Source organism: Podarcis pityusensis (assembly GCF_964106645.2).
Source record: "Podarcis pityusensis genome assembly, chromosome: 3".
Classification (NCBI taxonomy): Eukaryota; Metazoa; Chordata; class Lepidosauria; order Squamata; family Lacertidae; genus Podarcis; species Podarcis pityusensis.
Genome location: NC_138026.1, coordinates 11052961 through 11076895, shown reverse-complemented (window position 1 = coordinate 11076895; position 23935 = coordinate 11052961). Strand labels below are relative to the sequence as shown.

The window sequence follows — 23935 nt, the reverse complement described above, 5'->3', positions numbered from 1 at the left end:
ATTACGCAGTCAGAGAATTGTAAGTGGTTCATTTGTCATTCCAATTAAGAGAGCTGTTTACATGTCTTAATATAAGATATGCATGCAGTTTATAATATATATGTAAAACATGCGGTGCACAGCACAGAGCAATCATGATATTGAGGGTTTGCTGAAAGGATCTTTGTAGTTGTCACCTGCACAACCTAGGCTTTTGCAATACTGCAGTGCTCTGGTGCTCTTAAAATCCTGTTGGTAGAACCTGTGTGCCCTGATTTACCCAGGAAGCAATTCAAGGTGGATGAGTCCTGAGGTGGAAGAATGGAGTGAATCACTCCGGGTTATAAGCGGGAAATGCCGCTTTGGAATACTCTTCTTGTTGTTGTTGTTTAGTCGTGTCTGACTCTTTGTGACCCCATGGACCAGAGCACGCCAGGCACTCCTGTCTTCCACTGCCTCCCACAGTTTGGTCAAACTCATGCTGCTAGCTTCGAAAACACTGTCCAACCATCTCATCCTCTGTCGTCCCCTTCTCCTTGTGCCCTCCATCTTTCCCAACATCAGGGTCTTTTCTAGGGAGTCTTCTCTTCTCATGAGGTGGCCACAGTATTGGAGCCTCAGCTTCAGGATCTGTCCTTCCAGTGAGCACTCAGGGCTGATTTCCTTAAGAATGGATAGGTCTGATCTTCTTGCAGTCCATGGGACTCTCAAGAGTCTCCTCCAGCACCATAATTCAAAAGCATCAATTCTTTGGCGATCAGCCTTCTTTATGGTCCAGCTCTCACTTCCGTACATCACTACTGGGAAAACCATAGCTTTAACTATATGGACCTTTGTTGGCAAGGTGATGTCTCTGCTTTTTAAGATGCTGTCTAGGTTTGTCATTGCTTTTCTCCCCAGAAGCAGGCGTCTTTTATTTCATGGCTGCTGTCACCATCTGCATTGATCATGGAGCCCAAGAAAGTAAATCTCTCACTGCATCTATTTCTTCCCCATCTATTTGCCAGGTGGTGATGGCACCAGTGGCCATGATCTTAGTTTTTTTGATGTTGAGTTTCAAACCATATTTTGCGCTCTCCTCTTTCACCCTCATTAAAAGGTTCTTTAATTCCTCCTCACTTTCTGCCATCAAGGTTGTGTCGTCTGCATATCTGAGGTTGTTGATATTTCTTCCGGCAATCTTAATTCCGGCTAGGGATTAATCCAGCCCAGCCTTTCGCATGGTGAATTCTGGAATACTCTACGCCTCCCCCCCCCCCATATAACCAACTCCATGCAAGTAGAAAACTAACACACCAGGAAGAAAAGTAGCCCTTTGACTGTTGTCCTTATTTTCTGTTTGCAAGGAACTTGAAAACACAGCAGACTATTCTTTAAAAAAAACACACCCAAAAAACTATTTAAAAATACTTTTGTTACAAAACCAGAAGCCTTTTTTGGGGGTATAGTGGGTGAAGAGATACCAAGGGAAGATAAAAGACTGTTTATGTATGCAACACATGTGGCTAGAATTCTTTTAGCCCCAAAAATGGAAACAACAAGAAGGACCAACGAAAGAAGAGTGGCAGATGAAGATGATGGACTTTGCAGAATTGGCAAAGCTGACAGGAGAAATCCGAAACCAGCACGATCAAACATTCCAAAAGGACTGGAGTAAATTTATACGATATCTGAAAGACTATTGTAAGCAATGAACATCACTAGCAGGGTTATCTGAAGACTTGTAATGAGAAGTTTTCCACCTTTCTATATTTATTCAAATTACAGTGGTGCCTCGCAAGCCGAAATTAATTCGTTCCGCGAGTTTTGTCGTCTTGCGATTTTTTTCGTCTTGCGAAGCATGGTGTCGGGAAAGTTTTGGAAAAGCTTCAAAAATCACCAAAGTCTTAAAAAACCTCAAAAAAGGCTACCACATCGCATTCTATGAGTTGCTCCTCGAAGTCAAGTCGCAACTGTATTAATGGTGTTAAGAAAAAGGAAACAAACTTGACGTTTCTGTCTTGCGAAGCAAGCCCATAGGGAAAATCGTCTTGCGAAGCAGCTCAAAAAACAAAAAACCCTTTCGTCTAGCGAGTTTTTTGTCTTGCGAGGCATTCGTCTTGCAAGGTACCACTGTATGAGCTATTTTGTAATGAGTGTAATTGGAACTGGAAAACATACAAAATGCAATGATATAAAGGTTAATTTTGAAAGCATGAAGTGGGAGGGAAGGAAGTCAGTAGGCTGTAAAGAGCCAGGGAGGTAAAGTGGATAATCATGATGTGAATGTCTATTATTAAATGGAAAATAAATAAAAATTATATATATATATAAAAAACCAAAAAAACCAGAGCCAGCTGCAGGGTGAAATGGTGTTGGCCATTCTCATCCCCTCCAACATTTCTCCAATGAAAATAGGGGCATCTGCCTCATCATTCTGCTACATGGGTAAAGGTAAAGTGTAAAGGGACTCCTGACCATTAGGTCCAGTCGTGACCAACTCTGGGGTTGCAGCGCTCATCTCGCTTTATTGGCTGAGGGAGCCGGTGTACAGCTTCCGGGTCATGTGGCCAGCATGACAGCCACTTCTGGCGAACCAGAGCAGCGCACAGAAACACGGTTTACCTTCCCACTGGAGCGGTACCTATTTATCTACTTGCACTTTGAAGTGCTTTTGAACTGCTAGGTTGGCAGGAGCAGGGACTGAGCAACGGGAGCTCACCCTGTTGTGGGGATTCGAACCGCCGACCTTCTGATCGGCAAGTCCTAGGCTCTGTGGTTTAACCCACAGCGCCACCCGCATCCCCTACGCTACATGTGTAGACAACACCTATTTCACATTGCTATAGGGATGCGCGTGCACATATTTGTAGTGCCATCCTATACCTGACTACTCTAAACTAAATCCCTACTAAATTCTGTAGGATTCATTCCCAGACAAGTTGGAATGATAAAATTGCAGTCCAGATCCATTTTGTTTGTAGGAGCAGAGCAGCGTACCAACTTAATACATGCAATCAATAGATAGAAAGAAGCCCTTTGCTGGGAAAGTACCCAGCTGGGAAAGAGGCTTGCCTCACGCTGCCAGTTCCAGGATACACCAGCCAGGACAAAAACAGCCCTCGGTTCTTCCTCTGCGGGCACTGGGTCTGTGGCCCCGATCCCTGGGCCCATGACCATTGTTAGGAGCTTGTCCTACACTCAAGTAGGACCCTGGCAGAGACACATGCCCGACTGGCATGTTCTCTCCCTCCTGGTCTGTCGTTCGGGAGCTTCAAAAGCTTTCTTCTGCCCGAACATCACAGCGACCGATGTCAACAGACATCAGCACACTTGGGGATCCGCAGAGTTTGCGCAGCTTGCGTAACAGACCTCAGCAACTCAGCATTTTTACTAATCTACTTTATTTACATACATACATACACATGGAGCACTGCAACATGGCTCCCTCTCTCTCTAGCATCAGACAGCAAAGATAAAAAGAACAAAGGACAATAGTCCCACTTCACAGTAACACAAACATCCTGTCTCCATCACTTCTCACTTTGTGGAGTCAAAACATACACCTTCATGCAATAGACAAAAATCCCATGACTGCAATCATGGAGCAGGAATTCTAACAGCAGCTACTAGTGTCATTCCTTTCAAAGCCTTCTTAAACCAGGTCATTTGCATGCATGTTAGAAAACCCACCACTGGTTAAAATGACTATCAGAGAACTATGGAGAAATTCTAAGGAAGCAAGGGCAAGAGGTCACTCTCTGGCCTCACATTCTCCATCTCAGCCTTAATCACACCGTCATAAATGGAGAGGCTGGGACGGTCTGCTGGTTATTTTCCGCAAAGTTCGTAAGCATGTTTAGAGGGGGTTCACTACAGGAAAGCATCAACAAATGAAATACTTTAAGGGGCAAAGACACCATTTCAGATTTCGATAGGGGAGGCTGCAAGAGATTTCAGGGTCAAGGTGCAGGGACTAGCTATCCGTAGCTGCTGTCAGAGGCAGCATGCTCCAAATGCCAGTTGTCGGGGACCACAAATGGGGAGAGTAATAATAATAATAATAATAATAATAATAATAATAATTTATTATTTATACCCCACCCATCTGGCTGGGATTCCCCAGCCACTCTGGGTGGCTTCCAAAAAAATACTATAATACATCAAACATTAAAAGCTTCCCTAAACAGGGCTGCCTTCAGATGTCTTCTAAAAGTCTGGTAGTTGTTGTTCTCTTTGACATCTGGTGGGAGGGCGTTCCACAGGGAAGGCGCCACTACTGAGAAGGCCCTCTGCCTGGTTCCCTGTAACTTGGCTTCTCGCAGTGAGGGAACTGCCAGAAGGCTCTCGGTGCTGGACCTCAGTGTCCGGGTAGAACGATGGGGGTGGAGACGCTCCTTCAGATATACTGGACCGAGGCCGTTCAGGGCTTCAAAGGTCAGCACCAGCACTTTGAATTGTGCTCGGAAACGTACTGGGAGCCAATGTAGGTCTTTCAAGACCGTTGTTATGTGGTCTCTGTGGCCGCTCCCAGTCACCAGTCTAGCTGCCGCATTCTGGATTAGTTGTAGTTTCCGGGTCACCTTCAAAGGTAGCCCCACGTAGAGTGCATTGCAGTAGTCCAAGCGGGAGATAACCAGAGCCTGCACCACTCTGAAGAGTGCTGCCACACTTCAGTTCCCCTTGCCTGTGGGTGTCCTATAGGCGTCTGTTTGGCAACAGGCTGGGGGACTAGAATGGGCCTTTGGCCTGATCAGGCAGATCTCTTTGCACGTTCTCTGTATATATACGTTATGATTGACAGCAAGGTTCAAAAGCCTGCGCTTGGGCCTTTTCCAAGATTAAATTGCCCCCAATCAGTGTGAATGAAGAGCATTTGTTGTGGTTTGTGGTCATACCTTATAATAACAACAGCTTGGGTGTGCTTTTGGATTCCATGCTGCTTCTTGATATTCAGGTGGCAGCTGGTGCCAAGGATGCCTTTAACCAGCATAGGCTTGTTCGCCAACTATGCCTGTTCATGAAGAGAAGCAACCTCGTCTCAGCAGCTTGTGCCTTAATCACACCCAGACTGGACGACTGCGATGCAGTCTTCCCGCATGACACAGCAAAGAGAACCAGGGAGTTCAAGCCCTGCTAACATGCTAGATTCTCCCATGTCAATATTTTTAGTGCTTGGGGAGACCTCATCCTATGACGCTACTCTGCCTTCTTACTTGACCTCATGACTTAAAACCTGACATGCCTAATTTCAAGACACCAGAATGACTTGCAGGACCATATTATGTGTGAATTTATTTGTTTCCAGGCTGTAGATGCTCACCCAGTCATTGCACGGATCAAAAGTTGAGGAAAGTAGCAATCTCTATTTCCCCCTCCTTTTTATATGCTGTAAGCCACCCAGAGAGGCTGGGGAAACCCAGTCAAATAGGTGGGGGTTTAAATATTATTATTATTATTATTATTATTATTATTTCCTACTTTTATCTTGTTTGTTATATTGAATTAGTTTTTCCCCTCTATTGCCTCCAGAAAGAGGATTCGGTCAACGCCAACTACTATATATTTAGGGAACAGTTTGGGGCAAAGGGAAGATGACTTGGAAAAATAGAGATAGAATTCCCTTTAGTAGCTTGACAACACGACAACAGTGGCAACATATGAACAGACAGCTTGCAGACTTTCTTTGGATAAATGCAATGCTATTTGAAATGAGTTTACACTATAGTGACTGGCAATTATATCTGCATTAGGATAATAAGAATAGACACATCTGCATATTAATATATGGTAATGTGGCAGTATTTTTGAAATGAAATTCTCTTTTAAAAATGTACTGTTGCGCTTGCTGCTGCTGTAGTGAGAACCTACCTCTCATACAGCTGCTAATAGTTTTGTGCTTTCTTTGTGGGAAAAGAAGAACTGCGGAATAATGTGCATTTGAGGATTTTGAGTTGCAGTCAGCTTAGCTGACCAGAGGGCGTGCTCCAAACTCTGCCTTGTGTGGTGTTCTGGAGCACTGTAATCTGCCTTAGATGGAGGGCAGCCTTTCTCAACAGAGGGTGAGGTTTTTCTTTTCTGGTAATCATCTCCATCTTTATCTGGGTGGAGTCTAGTGTCGAATCACAATGAGGTGGCTACTGCTAGCTTTGGGAGGACCTATGATATGCCTTACCACCAAGTATCAGGAAGTGGGCCAAAGGTGGAAAGGAGTGTCTCATACTACTAGAGTATAGTTCATGTGTTTTGTGTCTTGTTTGTACAGCTAGTATGTGATTAGGGGGTTGAGTGGCTTTTTTATAACTTAAAAATGTAGTTCCACTCGTAAGGCTTTCCTTGTATGAAGTGGGTTGCTCCCCAGCTGTGAAAACAACTTATTCTTTCCTTTTCACTCTAATGATGCTCTGTCGTTTTGGGTCCCCATCAATATGATTTCAGTTTCCTTCCCCTGGGAGTCTGCTGTACAGGAGTTCCTGTTTGAACAACTGAAATACAAAGTATTAATTTAAGGAAGCTAGGGGGTGGAGGTTTCAAATCAGTCCCAAATATTTTGACTTTTTCCAGATCTCTAAAATCATTAAAAAGGTAAAGGGACCCCTGACCATTAGGTCCAGTCGTGACCGACTCTGGGGTTGCAGTGCTCATCTCGCTTTATTGGCCGAGGGAGCCGGCGTACAGCTTCCGGGTCATGTGGCCAGCATGACTAAACCGCTTCTGGCGAACCAGAGCAGCGCACGGAAATGCCGTTTACCTTCCCGCCAGAGCGGTACCTATTTATCTACTTGCGCTGGTGTGCTTTCGAACTGCTAGGTTGGCAGGAGCTGGGACAGAGCAATGGGAGCTCACCCCATCACGGGGATTTGAACTGCAGACCTTCTGATCGGCAAGTCCTAGGCTCTGTGGTTTAACCCACAGCGCCACCCGCGTCCCAAAATCATTACTTTGCATAAAAGCAGGGAGAGATGTCCCTTAGGCTATCTTACGCATCCATGCAGGCTTTTAAGTAACTGCTCACCTGCAGCAAGGGAGACTTGCCTCAAGGCCAACAGGAGGAAATTTCTCTGTAAAATGGGGGTTCTTTTTTCCACCACAGTTTCAAATCTGCAGTTTCCCATATGGCTGAATAGGTGAGATCATTCTGTCCAATAGGTGAGATCATGCTGCCAGAACATCAGGTTCAGCAGAATATTAATTTTGTGGTCTCTGTCCACAACCAGGAAGGTGATAGGAATAGAGCGGGGACTGGATATTCATCTCAAACTTAACTCCCAGAATAAATTGCCATCTGTGATGATACTCTCAGAGTTGGCTTTTATTCACAAGTTTCTAATCTGCAGTGCTCTTGGCTCAACAGACTCTGTGGAACACTTGCTAGTGACATTGAAATGATGCAGAGATCCCTTGTCATGTGACACTGATCTATTTGAATGTCAGGGCTGCTGAATCCCCTGCAAAGCAGCTTGTGGCTTACGGCTGTCACCATTTCAGCCATGGGTGGCTGTGGGTGAGTGGGCAGGTTCACTGCTAGGTTCATTGTGGAGCCTTCTCCATGAATGTACCTTGCATTGATGCTCACAAGACACCTGCAAACCGATGACATCATCAGTGTGGCAGAAACTGTTCATACTTAGTTTGCACACATTTGAGTTTGTTTTTGGGTTTTTTTCCAAAAAAAAAATTTAAGTTTCACAAAATTATACACAAACAAAACACACAAACAAACAATCATAAATCATAACCTTATTAAAATTACACTTATTAACATTGTTAAGTGACTTCCTCACTTCCCCTTGGTTGAATTTCCATGCATATCCTTATAATGGCTTTCCAAATCTTAATTCTTATAAACTTAACTTAGTCCATTAACATCCTTACATCTTTTCAATTCGAAATTGTACATGTTAAACATCACTTAACTTATATAAATTCCTAAGCCAATCTCATAGAATCATAGAATCATAGAGTTGGAAGAGACCACAAGGGCCATCGAGTCCAACCCCCTGCCAAGCAGGAAACACCATCAGAGCACTCCTGACATATGGTTGTCAAGCCTCTGCTTAAAGACCTCCAAAGAAGGAGACTCCACCACACTCCTTGGCAGCAAATTCCACTGTCGAACAGCTCTTACTGTCAGGAAGTTCTTCCTAATGTTTAGGTGGAATCTTCTTTCTTGTAGTTTGGATCCATTGCTCCGTGTCCGCTTCTCTGGAGCAGCAGAAAACAACCTTTCTCCCTCCTCTATGTGACATCCTTTTATATATTTGAACATGGCTATCATATCACCCCTTAACCTCCTCTTCTCCAGGCTAAACATGCCCAGCTCCCTTAGCCGTTCCTCATAAGGCATCGTTTCCAGGCCTTTGACCATTTTGGTTGCCCTCCTCTGGACACGTTCTGTTGCCTGCAAGCTATTTCCAATTAGTTAAACTTAACAAATTTAGCTAAATAATCGTCAAATTTTGTCCATTCTTCCTGATACTCCTCCTCCTTCTGGTCGCGGACTCTTCTGGTTAGGTCGGCTAGCTCCGAAAAATCCATCATCTTGAGTTTGAATTGATATGAATCAGAAAGGCAATTTGTTGTAAGTAATTACAGAGCAGAACCAGCACTATAAATTCAGTATCTTCTACTCATTGCAACGGTTTGACCTTACAACCTTAAGGCTACAACAAAGGTCAGCCAGCAGTAGGTGGTAGGGCTCAATTACCTATACTGACTTGGACTAACCAACTAGTTATTTGGGTCCAGGCATCTAATGGTTTGTTGTGTGGTTTTTATGGTGTATATGATTTGCTTGACTTTTAAAACCTAGACGTTCTGCCTCTTCAGAGTTGTATGGGTACATGAGGAGGGAAATCTATGAGAAATGGATAACTGAATCACTTCATCTGTTTTTAAAAGACTTTTTAGTACGCAGGGAAAGGGTAGGTAGACTTCCAAGCCCATTGGCTCTTACGATAATGGTTCAGATAACACAGTATAAAGTAGTAAAGCAAGTTCATGCAGGCATGTAGTGCTCTGTTGACTTCTGCTAAGCTAATAAATGGAGAAGTCTCTCCTCTTTTAACTCTGGGTGGCTAGTTTACTATAAATTCCTTTTGGCTCACAAGCAATTTGTGGTATTTTATCTCTGTAGCTACTGGCAATCCTTAGGTTGCCGTTGGTGCTGTGCAGATCACTTTGCAAAGCACCAGACAACCACAGAAACCTGCCCAGAGTGAGTGAGGAGGAGTAGATTGGGCCGCCTTACCTGCACAAGGAAGTATCTCCTTGTTTAACGAGGGTTAAAACATTAATTACTGTAATTAACAGATTCATTAATCTGCAGATGATTACAAATTTTAAATAGAGGTCACATAAGAATATAAGAAGAACCCTACTGGATTAAAACAAAGCCCTTTCTAGTCCACCCTGGTTCCCACGGTGGCTATCAGCTGCCTATGAAAAGCCTACAAGCAAGGCATGGCCACAACAGCACTCTTCCCTCTTATCCTGGAGGTAACATATACAGTTGTTAACATAGCAAGTAGCAGCCATATAAAGTCTTGCCCTCCAGGAATTTGCTTAATCTCCATTTATAGTCCTCTAAATTGGTGGTCATCAACACACCTTGTGGTGGTATTCAGTACAGATAGCACCAACACATCTTGTTAACATTTGCATTAAGTAAGAAAGGACTTCCTTCCACCTGTCCTGAGTCTCCCATCATTCACGTCACTGGATGGTCTTGGTTTCTGGAATTATGAGAAAAGGAGAATATGTAGTTTGTAAAGGATATAGCTTGTTGTAGCTTTGACCTCAGTTCTCAGGATTATTTGGGGAAAACCCATGTGCTTTAAATGTGTGTTGGATATGCTTTCAGTGTAGGGTGTAGATAAGACCATCCACAAGATAGTGTACTCTACTACTATTGGATGCGGGTGGCGCTGTGGTCTAAACCACTGAGCCTCTTGGGCTTGCCAAGCAGAAGGTCGGCAGTTCGAATCCCTATGACGGGGTAAGCTCCCATTGCTCTGTCCCAGCTCCGGCTAACCTAGCAGTTCGAAAGCATACCAGTGCAAGTAGATAAATAGGTACCGCTGCGGTGGGAAGATAAAGGGCGTTTCCATTCACTCTGGTTTCTGTCACAGTGTTCTGTTGTTCCAGAAGTGGTTTAGTCGTGCTGGCCACATGACCCGGAAAGCTGTCTGTGGACAAACGCCGGCTCCCTTGGCCTGAAAGCAAGATGAGCGCTGCCCCCCATAGTCACCTTTGGCTGGACTTAATCTGTCCAGGGGTCCTTTTCCTTTACCTTTCTCTAGAAGACCTTAGTCCATCCTCAAGATAGTGTACACTACTGCTATCGGTAAGTTACAGTACTACCATGGATATTTTGAGTTCTAAGTGCCCTTGAGTGGGCCTACCGCACCTCTGTAAACAGGGAAATCTAGCCATTCAAGATGTCCACATGGCAGGATTGTGAGTTCACAAACAATCTTGGGTGTGCAAGCACAGTAGCCAGAAAAAGGCAGTGTGGCCTGCAAATGCCTTGCAGATTTTGATGTGAGGTGTTCAGCATTTTGGAAAGAATACATTGAGGTGTTTGCAGAATGCCAACATACTGATTTTCAAGCTCTCATGGAGAAAATCATGCCCAGAAAAGATCCTTAAACCTTCAACTGCTCTGGAAAAAGGGTCATCACCCTCCCCAAGTTGAATTGCATTGCCCAGGACAAATGCAAATATTGTAGCCCTACTGGTAAGGACAATTATCCTGGGATCGTCTTCAGCATGATTGTCTAAAGGTTTATTTACTTCAGGAATAGGGACAGAACATGGATAGGTGCACAATCTCTTTCCCAAATGAGCCACAGGTTTAAATGTGAATCTGGACTCACAATCAATTGAGAGCAATGGAAAGAACCCACATTTACATTTTGCATTTTGATTTACGGCAGCAATTCCTGATGTAAAGTTATGATAAACATTCAGTGGAGTTTTTGTGGGCGTCAAAAGGCAAGACATAGACAACTCCGCAGATATAGAGACAGGATTGACAAATCCCTGGAGATAACTATTCCATCTCCCACCCCCATGGCTTCAAGCCACGGCACAAAAAGCACGAAGAGTCAGGCCTAGAGATCTTGAACCCCATAAATTTGCAATTGTTTTAGCCACTGAATGTTGATAGTACTAAGAGAAGGAAAGGCATGCAGTGCTTATCACTTAATGAATTTAATTACTATCTGCACCTGCTCTAATTTAGCAAAGGCCTAGGAGATATTCTTAATAACTTTCAGTATAGAGCAACTTTCATCCAACATTCTCAAGGACTTCTCCTCCAAATTTTAATTAATGAAGACTCTCTCAACATGCCAGGAGGCATGTGAATATTAATAATCTTCTGCATCCTTGATGGGTTCATGAAGGTATGGAGGTCAAGTTTATTCCCATATGGTCAAACAGGTGAATCAGCAGAACTGAACAGAACTAGCTGATCTGAGAACTTGGTGTTGCTTCAGCAACTACATAGACGTCTAGCACTTTAAAGGGGTTACCAGCATTCTGCAACCTGGTGCCTTCCAGGTGTTGCTAGAGACCAGCTCCCATCAGCCCTAACCAGCATGGTCAATGGTCAGGGTCAGGAAAGTTGTAGTTCAAAATACATGCAAAGCAACAGATTGGGGAAGGCTAAGACAATCTATTTTTCAATATCTGTGAAGAAACTGGAATCTAATAGAAACCAGAAACTTGCAGCCAGAACATTTCAATATGTAAAAGTATTGGTGCTGACCTTTAAAGCCCTAAACAACCACAGTCCAGCATCTCCACCCCCATCGTTCAACCCAGACAACTGAGGTCCTCCTCCAAGGGTCTTCTGGTGGTTCCCTCCCTGCGAGAAGCGAAGCTACAGGGAACCAGGCAGAGGGTCTTCTGGGTAGTGGCGCCCTCCCTGTGGAACCTCCTCCCATCAGATGTCAAAGAGATAAAGAACTACACAACGTTTAGAAGACATCTGAAGGCAGCCCTGTATGTATCAGGAAGTTTCTAATGTTTGATGTTTTACTATGTTTTCATATATGCTGTAAGCCGCCCAGAGTGGCTGGAGAAACTCAGCCAGATGGGTGGGGTATAAATAATAAAATTATTACTATCATTTATTAAAATTTGGCCCTATCACCTGCTGTATCTTGACCTCAGTTGCCCCCTTAAGGGTTGCCAAGTCACAATGTTGCATCCGAAGCTAAGGATGAGCAGAACCTCCTGGTTTTCACATTAAGCGGAAGGAAATAATCTCAGTGGTTGCTTCACCGACTGGTTTCTCAGGGTTCTCTCAGGGGGGCAAGTGTCTACTCATTACAAAGCAAGTCCTCTGAGAAATGTTGTGCCCTCAGAAAGACAATGCTCATTGGCCTTAACCCCCTGAGCTTGATGCATAATAGAACCAACCAGGGCAGTTGGCCTTCTCTATCCTGTTGCATAAGAAGAACCTAGTCCCATAAGCAGAACGTGAGCACAAGAGTTGTCTCCCCTGTGGTTTCCAGGAACTGGTATTCAGAAGCATTGCTGCATTACCAGCCATTGTGGCTAGTAGCCATCAATAGCCTCTTCTCCATAAATTTGCCTACACCGCTTTTAAAGCCATGTGGGTTGGTGCCCATTCCTGCCTCCTTTAGGATCGAGTTCCATCGCTTAAATATGCACTGCTTTCTTATATCTGTCCTATCCCTCGGCTGTGTGCATTCCTTTCTTCTATGGCTTCATTGCCCCGGGTCAAGTCAAATATCTGCCATGATCTGATAGCTTGCAAATGTGTGTGCAACATTGTTGAAAAAGCAATAAACTCCTTGGGATTGGTGATGGGAGAAATGGGGGCTCTTAGCTCTCTGGCACTGACTTGTTTTGTGCCATGTCAGATGCCTGGTGCTGTTTGGGCTACCTGTTCTAGGAATCCATTTTGATGTGCTACCCAAATTGGTGTTGAAAGCTACAGTACTGGGTAATTTAAATTAAATGTAAATACCCAGAAGAGCCATGGGACGCAGGTGGTGCTGTGGGTTAAACCACAGAGCCTAGGACTTGCCGATCAGAAGGTCGGCGGTTCGAATCCCCGCGATGGGGTGAGCTCCCATTGCTCGGTTCCTGCTCCTGCCAACCTAGCAGTTCGAAAGCACCTCAAAGTGCAAGTAGATAAATAGGTACCACTCCGGCGGGAAGGTAAATGGCGTTTCCGTGCGCTGCTCTGGTTTGCCAGAAGCGGCTTAGTCATGCTGGCCACATGACCCTGTACGCCGTCTCCCTCGGCCAATAAAGCGAGATGAGCGTCGCAACCCCAGAGTCGGTCACGACTGGACCTAATGGTCAGGGGTCCCTTTACCTTTACCTTTTTTACCCAGAAGAGCCATTTATAGAAGAAAGCGGTAAATGCAGCCTTTCCTGATTGCCCTCACACTTTTTGAGATTTTTTTGTTGCTTGCCTAGATTTCACAAATCATGTAGTAGATCCATATAGGATTAGGAGATAACACTGTGGAGGGAGGGAGGGGGATCCATTTTGACTTTGCATAATTACACAGCATAAAAATGTACGTAAGTGCTAATAAAAAAGGGTTCTCCATACATCTGTACAGTGGTACCTTGGGTTACATACGCTTCAGGTTACATACGCTTCAGGTTACAGACTCCGCTAACCCAGAAATAGTGCTTCAGGTTAAGAACTTTGCTTCAGGATAAGAACAGAAATCGGGCTCTGGCGGCGCGGCAGCAGCAGGAGGCCCCATTAGCTAAAGTGGTGCTTCAGGTTAAGAACAGTTTCAGGTTAAGAACGGACCTCCGGAACGAATTAAGTACTTAACCTGTGGTACCACTGTATATTTATTTACTTGCTTAAAAATGCTTATCCCCTGTTTTGGGGTGTGAGGCCTCACAAGGCAACTAACAAAATGAATCTTAAATAAAATAAAATAAGCTATTTCCGAAAACAATTAGCAAATCAAGGCACAGGAGTTAGAGAGTCAGGTAGCATCTTCCTCCCTCCCTCCTTGCAGAGCCAATTCTGCCATTCTAGTTTCTCCTGTATGTATAAGGTGCATTCAGAACTTCCCCGTGTACTGCTTCTCACACCAACTGAATTGAAGGCACGGGCTGGACTTGGTCTCACATAACTTGATTTCCACATGAAAGCGAGAGAAGTGTCATCTGCATACTGCACTGATAAGCTCCACACATACCCATACATACGGTTTCTATCTCCATTCAACAGTGTGTACTTCCCATTGTGTAACAGAGGAGGTAAAGCAAATCTTTTAAAAAACCAAAAACCCATTCTCAGCTCCACGCCAGTGGAAGTTTGTTTTCTGCATTCTTTTAGACGTAACTTTAAAAGCATATTCTTCAAACAGGCCATTGCAATGTGAATTTCTACAGCCAGTACTTATTGGTGTTTTAACTGATTCTTTTATTGACCTTGCAATTTGGTATGCTGTATACCACCTTGCTTTCTTTACTTTACTTTCTTGGGCTCCATGATCACTGCAGATGGTGACAGCAGCCACGAAATTAAAAGACGCCTGCTTCTTGGGAGAAAAGCAATGACAAACCTTTACAGCATCTTAAAAAGCAGAGACATCACCTTGCCAACAAAGGTCCATATAGTTAAAGCTATGGTTTTCCCAGTAGTGATGTATGGAAGTGAGAGCTAGACCATAAAGAAGGCTGATCGCCAAAGAATTGATGCTTTTGAATTATGGCGCTGGAGGAGACTCTTGAGAGTCCCATGGACTGCAAGAAGATCAAACCTATCCATTCTTAAGGAAATCAGCCCTGAGTGCTCACTGGAAGGACAGATCCTGAAGCTGAGGCTCCAATACTTTGGCCACCTCATGAGAAGAGAAGACTCCCTGGAAAAGACCCTGATGTTGGGAAAGATGGAGGGCACAAGGAGAAGGGGAGGACAGAGGACGAGATGGTTGGATAGTGTTCTCGAAGCTACCAGCATGAGTTTGACCAAACTGTGGGAGGCAGTGGAAGACAGGAGTGCCTGGCGTGCTCTGGTCCATGGGGTCACAAAGAGTCGGACACGACTAAACAACAACACAATACCACCTTGCTGTATTTTAATGAAAGTGCGGTCTATAAACATTTCAGTAGATAAAATTATATGCAAATGCACATACGTACACAGTTAACTGTTAGATTAATAGTCTGATCCGGTCTCTCCTCTACCACTCGGGTAGCTTGTATCTTTCTGTTCTCGCCACCACAGCAATATCCTGTCTTGCCACATCTCTGTCAGTGTTAGCTAAAGCTGGCAGGGGATTTGCCTCTAGTCTAGACTTCAGTCTAACTGTAGTGTTAATTGTAGGTTGCAAGAGGCTGCATTCTGCATTTGCCATAGCTCTGGCCACTGACATCACTTTGATCTTTATCCTTGGAAATCGCATTCATTGAGAAAAGCTAAAACAAATTTCTCCCTCAGAGAGCTACCATCAAAGGCTGCGCTCTTTCAACTTGAACATTATCCCTGAAGCTTTGAGACTGCAATTAGAAATCAAATGCTGACTAATGTTCATCTGCTCTCAGTATCTTGCTGCAGAAATGTCAAAGCACCACAGGGCCTTACTCAGGGTACAATGCTGAATTTCATATCTACGTGCCAGGTTTAGATAGCTTTTAGAAAATGTAGGCTTTAAAGGGGAATAGCAGGAAAACATAGTATTTTATGGTTACGGTAATACTATGATCACCTGACACCGGAGGGCAAAACCATGGCATAAAAGAAATTAGCTGGCATTTGACTGGCATATTTATAACTGACACAGTTGTTTGAAGGGGTGCCTAGAGAATTTTATTAAGGTTGCATTATCCCTGGCGTAGTGTGGATCTTGTCCTCACATCTTTCTTTTTTTAAGCTTTTTAGCATTTATTAAATTCACTCTGTTAAAAAATCTGACACACATAAAACCAATGAGAGATAAGGAATGGAAAGTGACCCCACCGAAAGAAACTTTACAGTACAAATTTAAATCCATACAATTTAATCTTGAACAGCAACTTAATCTTAATCTTGGTTTAATCTTGAAGTGTAATCCAATGAGACTGAAGACAAGACACTTGAGGTCCTGGACAAGGTAGTAAAACACTCTTAGACCTTCTGGCTCCTTGGACTGATTTACATCAATAAGAGAACCAATTTTTGATGTGGTAAAAGAGATGTGTTCATCACCAATTACAATTTCAAGCTCCTGCCGGCCAACTCTGTCAGGAGGCGGCCATAACGCATCATCTTCTTTCATGATTTCACTGTCATCGATTATCCTCTTTAGCTCTTCAATCACACGTTTGTGTACGTAGGCTTCTTTTCTGATCATGACATCATTTTTATAATTGCTGTTGTTTGCATATCTCAGTTTCCCGTCAGGGCGGAACTCGAGAAACTTGTGGCCGAACTTCCTCTTGTGCCCAACGTAATAACGCAGATAGAAATCGCTCGCCATGGCCGCATATTCCCCACCGGCCCGCTGAGACCTTGTCCTCGCATCTTAAACAAGAAGCTGAGAGTTCATTAAACCTCAGGAACCTTTGGCTTCTAGAAGCCCAAAATGAAGCCCATAGCCCTCACACCACTGCAATAGTTTGCTTGTGTGGTTTTAGAAATGCCTAAGGCAAGGTAAGGGACGCGGGTGGCGCTGTAGGTTAAACCACAGAGCCTAGGACTTGCCGATCAGAAGGTCAGCGGTTCAAATCCCCGTGCTGGGATGAACTCCCATTGCTTGGTCCCTGCTCCTGCCAACCTAGCAGTTCGAAAGCACGTCAAAGTGCAAGTAGATAAATAGGTACCGCTCCAGCAGGAAGGTAAACAGTGTTTCCGTACGCTGCTCTGGTTCGCCAGAAGCAGCTTAGTCATGCTGGCCACATGACCCGGAAGCTGTACGCCAGCTCCCTCGGCCAATAAAGCGAGATGAGTGCTGCAACCCCAGAGTCGGTCACGACTGGACCTAATGGTCAGGGGTCCCTTTACCCTTTACCTTTAAGGCAAGGTAGCAGTGAATACCAGTAACTGGGAAACCACAGGAGGGAAGAGTGTTCTTCTACTCAAATCCTGCTTGGGAGTTTCCCACAGGTATCTGATGGGCCACTATGAGAACAGGATGCTGGACTATGTGGGCCTTTGGCCTGATCCAGCAGGCACTTATGTCCTTATGGTGACCTCCAGATGTTATGGGTCCCTATCTCACATCAGTCCCGGTCACCATGGTGAATGGTCAAAGTTGATAGAATATGGAGTTGCGTGTCGAGGTCCCCAAGCCACCCCAATAAAACACAATTCACACAGAATTTTTGTTTAAGGTTTTGGGCAAAATTTTGACCACAACTTTATTAAAATACAGAAAATGTGACTGGTTGCTTAGGCATTGGTTGCGACTATCTGTCCCCACCCAGGGCAGACTGACATTCGCACGCCCGCGAAAGTCAGAAAGGGAAAACATTTTGGGGAGAAAGATGGAGCTGGGAACCATGCCCTCACCTCTCCCCAAATGCTCTCAGGGACTCTTGCATAGCCCTAGCCCCTTGACAGGGGTTTGAACAAAAGCATGGCAAGCCCCTGGATTCCTTTAACAGAATACCCTTGCAGCAGCAGCATTGGAGGGGCAGGCACAGCCAATCCATGCCCTTCCACCAACCACTTAATAAAAACCAATGCCTAACCGCAACCTTACAAGTTGTGACAATTTGCTGCACAGTAGGCAAAAACCAAATGGCACCAGCCAATCAGCCAAATGGACAAAATTCCTACCGGGCCCCCGCTCCAAAGCAGATGACCCCATGACAGGCATAGCAAGGTCAAGCGAACAACCCTAAATATAGGGAGGGTGGGCGGGGGATCTGATGCTCGCAGTGAAAAGAGGAAGCTCAACGCTGCGCGCAGGGAATATAAAACTTCTTGGCTGTCAGTCATAAAATGGCAACATCAAATTCTCCCCAATGACAAAGAGGAGCCCAGTCGCAATGGTGGCCAACTACCTTTACCCGCCCAGCAACAGTGGGATGCCTTGGAAGACCCCACCGCAACACATGCTCTCCATGAAGGAGAACACACTTTCCAAAATAATCTGGAGAACATCACGTTGACTACCCCTGGTCTAGGTGTGTACCTAAACAAAGCCCTTAAAAAAAAAAAGATTGATAGTTTTATAGTATTACTGTCAATGCAGAAATCAAAGAGAACTAAAAGACAGTCTTGAATTTAAGCTGGTTTGAGGCCATATGGCTAGCCTTCCAAGGAGTGCATGAAATGCATTCTTAGGAAAGTTGGTATATATATATATGACAAAATCCACTTTTAATAGTGTCAAGAGCATTTGGTGGCCAATGATCATTAGGACTTCATGTAAATATGTAAACATTATTACAGGCTCAGCTCAAGGGAAAATACATCCTCCTGATTGCCAGAGGCCATTTGGATCACCAGCTCAATAGATCTCTTCCCATTTCTTGACTTTAGTCCCTTTGACTTTGTTGTTGTTGTTGTTGTTTAGTTGTTTAGTTGTGTCTGACTCTTCGTGACCCTATGGAGCAGAGCACGCCAGGCACTCCTGTCTTCCCCTGCCTCCCGCAGTTTGGTCAAACTCATATATAATATTGCTAATTGCTGAGACATCTTTGTTTTCCTTACTTAGCACTAGGGTTAGAATGGTTTTATTTTTGTGGCTCATGGCTTCCTGCCATTTGCAACACAAGTTCTACTCTAAAGAAAATAAAATGGCTTGCAGGCTGCCTACTTACGTGGTGTACAGGCTTTCTATTTTTAAGAAAAATTAAAGAGGATTAGTGCAATAATGCAGAGCATACAGAATTGTTTCTTGCCAGCCTTGGATGAATATTTACAAGCACCCAATTCCTGCCTCCCAAATACTTCAGAAGCAATTAAATGGGGAAATGCAGTCGAATGGCCTTTATATTGCATTTCCTGCTAATTTGATCTGTTGGATTAACTGATGCTAGTGAGGTACCCATAAAATTGTGCAAACACACATTGTTCCGCCTGTTGTTGTTTAGTCGTTTAGTCGTGACCGACTCTTTGTGACCCCATGGACCAGAGCACACCAGGCACTTCTGTCTTCCACTGCCTCCCGCAATTTGGTCAAACTCATGCTGGTAGCTTCGAGAACACTGTCCAACCATCTCGTCCTCTGTCGTCCCCTTCTCCTTGTGCCCTCCATCTTTCCCAACATCAGGGTCTTTTCCAGGGAGTCTTCTCTTCTCATGAGGTGGCCAAAGTATTGGAGCCTCAGCTTCACGATCTGTCCTTCCAGTGTGCTAATTTCCTTAAGAATGGATAGGTTTGATCTTCTTGCAGTCCATGGGACTCTCAAGAGTCTCCTCCAGCACCATAATTCAAAAGCATCAATTCTTTGGCGATCAGCCTTCTTTATGGTCCAGCTCTCACTTCCATACATCACTACTGGGAAAACCATAGCTTTAACTATACGGACCTTTGACTTTAACCTTCAACAAATCTGCCTACTTTTCCTGCTTCACTGGAAAAGTGAAGACAAAGATTTGCATATTTAAAGGGGGGGAGGCAAAGGCATACATTTACCGAATAAATCTTTGTATCTTCCCTCTGTTGGAAGATTTAGGACAGATAAAAGAAAGTAATTCTTCACCCAGTGTGTCGTTAAACTAGGGAACTCGCTCTCACGGGAGGCACAGTGATGGTCACTGACTTGGATGGCTTTAAAAAAGGACTAGACAAATTCATGGAGGACTATCAATGGCCACTAGCTACGTGTAATGACTATGATCTGTTTTCAGAGTTGGGGGCAGCAATGCTTCCAAACACCAGTTGTTGGAAACCACAGGAGGGGAGAGTGCTCTTATGTACATGTGTTTTTCGCTGGTTTCCCAAAGGCATTTGGTTGGCCACTGGAAGAACAGGAAGCTGGACTAGATGGGCTTCTGTAGTGTGACTGAGTGGTCTAAAGGGTTGGAGTAAGGCTTCAGTCACATACCAGTATATTGAGGCCCTAAATTTTAGGGGAAGGACCAAAGCTCTGTGGTAGAACATCTACTTTGTGTGCAGAAGGTCCCAGGTTCTGCTCTGAACATCTACAGTTAGGCTGGACTGGGAATGTCCATTGAAATTCTGGAGAGACACTGCCAGTGTACACAATACAGAGCTTGACGGATCAATGGTCAGACTCAAGGAAAGGTAGCTGCCTATGTCTTCTCAGTTAAAATGATGTGTGTGGCACAAAGAATTGTAGAGTTGGAAGTGACCATGAGAGTCATCTAGTCCAACCCCCTGCAGTGCAGGAATCTTTCAACCAATATGGGGCTCAAACCCACAACCCTGAGATTGTGTCTCATGCTCTATCAACTGAGCTATCCGAGGCTATAACAACATATACATCAGAGGGGTTTTATTCAGCCCCTTTTTATCATTTCCTCTTGAATTATTTGGCTTCCATTGCTTCTATGAATTTGGCTCACCAGGATTCAATAAGTGGACTGTTATGTACTGGGTTGAATGGGATCCAAAATGCAGCAGTCTGATTGGTCGTAGAACAATAGGATCCAAAATGCAGCAGTCTGATTGGTCCTAGAACAATGCAGCAGTATGATTGGTCCGCAGGAGCCACCCAATCCAGCTCCAGGTGTAAGTGAATCCACAACCTGATTGGCCTACAGGAGAATCCAGGAATTAGCCAATCACGTGCAGCCCATTGTGTAAATAATGTATATAAAGATATTTCATGGACACAAAGCATACAATATAAATCTGTTGGCTACCTCTGCTAAATAATGTTGATATCTGTCTATCTCGGGAGACAATGGAGGAGCATGCCTTTGAGGGTGAAGTCAAACTGTTGGAAGGTTGCAGCACCTGCTGTGGCTGTGGAGACTGTTGCCGGAGTGACATCTTTTGTTGCAGCTGGGGCAGATGAAGGCATCCAGTTGTGCTGCTGCAAATGCACCATGACGTTTCTTCTCCCTCCGCTCCTCCCAGCTCTCATTCCTCCTCTGGTCACTGCTATAGATACACAACCTGACTATCTGTCTCCAAGCACTGCAGTCATCTACAAAGGATTCCCAAACAGTGGGTTGATGTTGCCAGTGTCTATGTCACATATGCAGAAATCTTTGTAACACAGACTTGGTGCCTGGAGCCAGTTCCCCGTAGAGCGCGTCCTTGGGGATCCTGCCATCTTCCATTCTGTAGACATGACCAAGCCGCCGTAGATGTCACTGAGACAGGAGTGCAAACATGTTGGGAATGTGGACTTGGGAGAGCACATCTTTGTACTGCCGTGTGATACCCAAAATCTTCCTGACGCAGCTCATGTGGATGGTTTGAGGCACTGCTCCTCACAGTTGTAAGTTGCCCATGACTCACTTCCATAAAGCAGCATGCTCAACACACAAACCTAGTAGACCTTCATCTTTGCATTGGACATTAGAATTGCATTCTCCCATACCCTTTTGGAGATGTGAGCCATTGATGTACAGTGGTACCTCGGCTTAAGTACTTAATTCGTTCCGGAGGTCCATACTTAACCTGAAACTGTTCTTAACCTGAAGCACCACTTTAGCTAATGGGGCCTCCCGCTAACGCCGCGCCACCGGAGCCCAATTTCTGTTCTCATCCTGAAGCAACGTTCTTAACCTGAAGCAATATTTCTGGGTTAGCGGAGTCTGTAACCTGAAGCATATGTAACCTGAAGCGTATGTAACCCAAGGTACCACTGTACTTGAGTTGCTAATACACTTGTCCAGCTCAGCTTCGATGGACAGGCTGCTCTATCAATAAATATTAGATATGAACAATTTGAGTGTACCTGCCAGCCTGCTGCACCAACATAATTTGCTTTGCCAGTTTTGGCAATCGGGTATGTTTCTCACAATGATGCACTGAGCATTTATTCTATTGCATAGCCATCCGGTATTTCTCCCGATGACGGACTCATAGTGAATGTCTGCATGTCAGATAGGCAAAGTCCATGAAGATCAATTGGGCAATCAAAAATGCAGTTTTCTTGCCTGCTGCATGCCTGCCATCGTATCTCCACCCTCAGCTTTTTATTTGCTAAAAGGAACAAATGGGAAAGGGGAAGCAATTAAATTTTGTAGCTTTTAAAGCCGGCCTGTGTATATGGTAAGAAAATACCATAAATGTTTTTTGACATTTTGCCAGTTGTTAGCAATGTGCAGCCCATATGAATTCCTATATAACAAGGATGGAAATAATGTCAAGAAACCCCGTAAAGGCTTTTGTGGCCTGAATTGTAATGAATGTAGTTTGATACAAAGACTTTCTCACAACATGGCAAAGTGAATCATAAAATACTGGACCTTGAAAGTTAATGCATTTTTTTTTAACAATAGCCCAGGGACAGTTTACGTAATGAATTGTAATTAACCCACCTTCAGAATCTTTTATGAGTGTTTTGCCAATTAGCTTTGCATGCTTGCTAATGACTCATAGCCTGCGCATGTCTTTACAGAGCACACTTGTTGCTAGTCTGTTAAGTCAGCAGAAGTATGCAGCTTGCTGATGTAGCTACAGGTAAGAGCCACCCGATACTAACAAACTTTAGCATTCGCCACTCAGAATGCATTTGCAAGGACTGAAAGCCCAAGATAATTGTAATGTATAGCAACGGCAAGAGGCTTTTGGTTTCTGAAGGATTGCGAGGAATGTACTGGGCTCTGGTTGAAACATCTGTTGTTACTTAGTACTAACATATATAATATTGCTAATTGCTGAGACATCTTTGTTTTCCTTACTTAGCACTAGGGTTAGAATGGTTTTATTTTTGTGGCTCATGGCTTCCTGCCATTTGCAACACAAGTTCTACTCTAAAGAAAATAAAATGGCTTGCAGGCTGCCTACTTACGTGGTGTACAGGCTTTCTATTTTTAAGAAAAATTAAAGAGGATTAGTGCAATAATGCAGAGCATACAGAATTGTTTCTTGCCAGCCTTGGATGAATATTTACAAGCGCCCAATTCCTGCCTCCCAAATACTTCAGAAGCAATTAAATGGGGAAATGCAGTCGAATGGCCTTTATATTGCATTTCCTGCTAATTTGATCTGTTGGATTAACTGATGCAAGTGAGGTACCCATAAAATTGTGCCAACACACATTGTTCCGCCTGTTGTTGTTTAGTCGTTTCCGACTCTTTGTGACCCCATGGACCAGAGCACGCCAGGCACTTCTGTATTCCACTGCCTCCTGCAATTTGGTCAAACTCATGCTGGTAGCTTCGAGAACACTGTCCAACCATCTCATCCTCTGTCGTCCCCTTCTCCTTGTGCCCTCCATCTTTCCCAACATCAGGGTCTTTTCCAGGAAGTCTTCTCTTCTCATGAGGTGGCCAAAGTACTGGAGCCTCAGCTTCAGGATCTGTCCTTCCAGTGAGCACTCAGGGCTGATTTCCTTAAGAATGGATAGGTTTGATCTTCTTGCAGTCCATGGGACTCTCAAGAGTCTCCTCCAGCACCATAATTCAAAAGCATCCATTCTTCGGTGATCAGCCTTCTTTATGTCCAGCTTTCACTTCCATACATCACTACTGGGAAAACCATAGCTTCTCTATACGGACCTTTGTTGGCAAGGTGATGTCTCTACTTTTTAAGATGCTGTCTATGTTTGTCATTGTTCCCCCTAACCCCCAATAATAGCCATGATGATAGTATGAGGCATGGACACCAGCTTTCTTAACTTAGCAAAAAGCAGCAAAGGGGATAAATATGTTGGAAAGCTACCAACCCTTCAGCATAGGTACCTGATCTGAAGAATACCCGTTTCACTATTTATCTGACATGGACCATTCCACTCCATCTCCAAGTGCCAGAAAATCTGCTAACTGATCTGTGTTTGTCTTTGCCAGCTCCCCTTGAAGGCATTGCTGAGGAGACACCTGATCACCCCATGTCATCTGGACTTGCCAGCCACAGATGTAATGAAATGGACAGGGTTCAAGAGCAAGT

General features: G+C 44.3%; 1 pseudogene across 1 annotated transcript; it reads right to left on the bottom strand.

Annotated features, from left to right (window-relative positions):
- Window positions 1-15827: 15827 nt before the first annotated feature.
- LOC308473010 (protein mago nashi homolog pseudogene) lies at window positions 15828-16458 on the bottom strand (annotated as a pseudogene). Its single transcript has one exon. The product of its transcript is annotated as a protein mago nashi homolog pseudogene (transcript).
- Between the last annotated feature and the right edge of the window lie 7477 nt (window positions 16459-23935).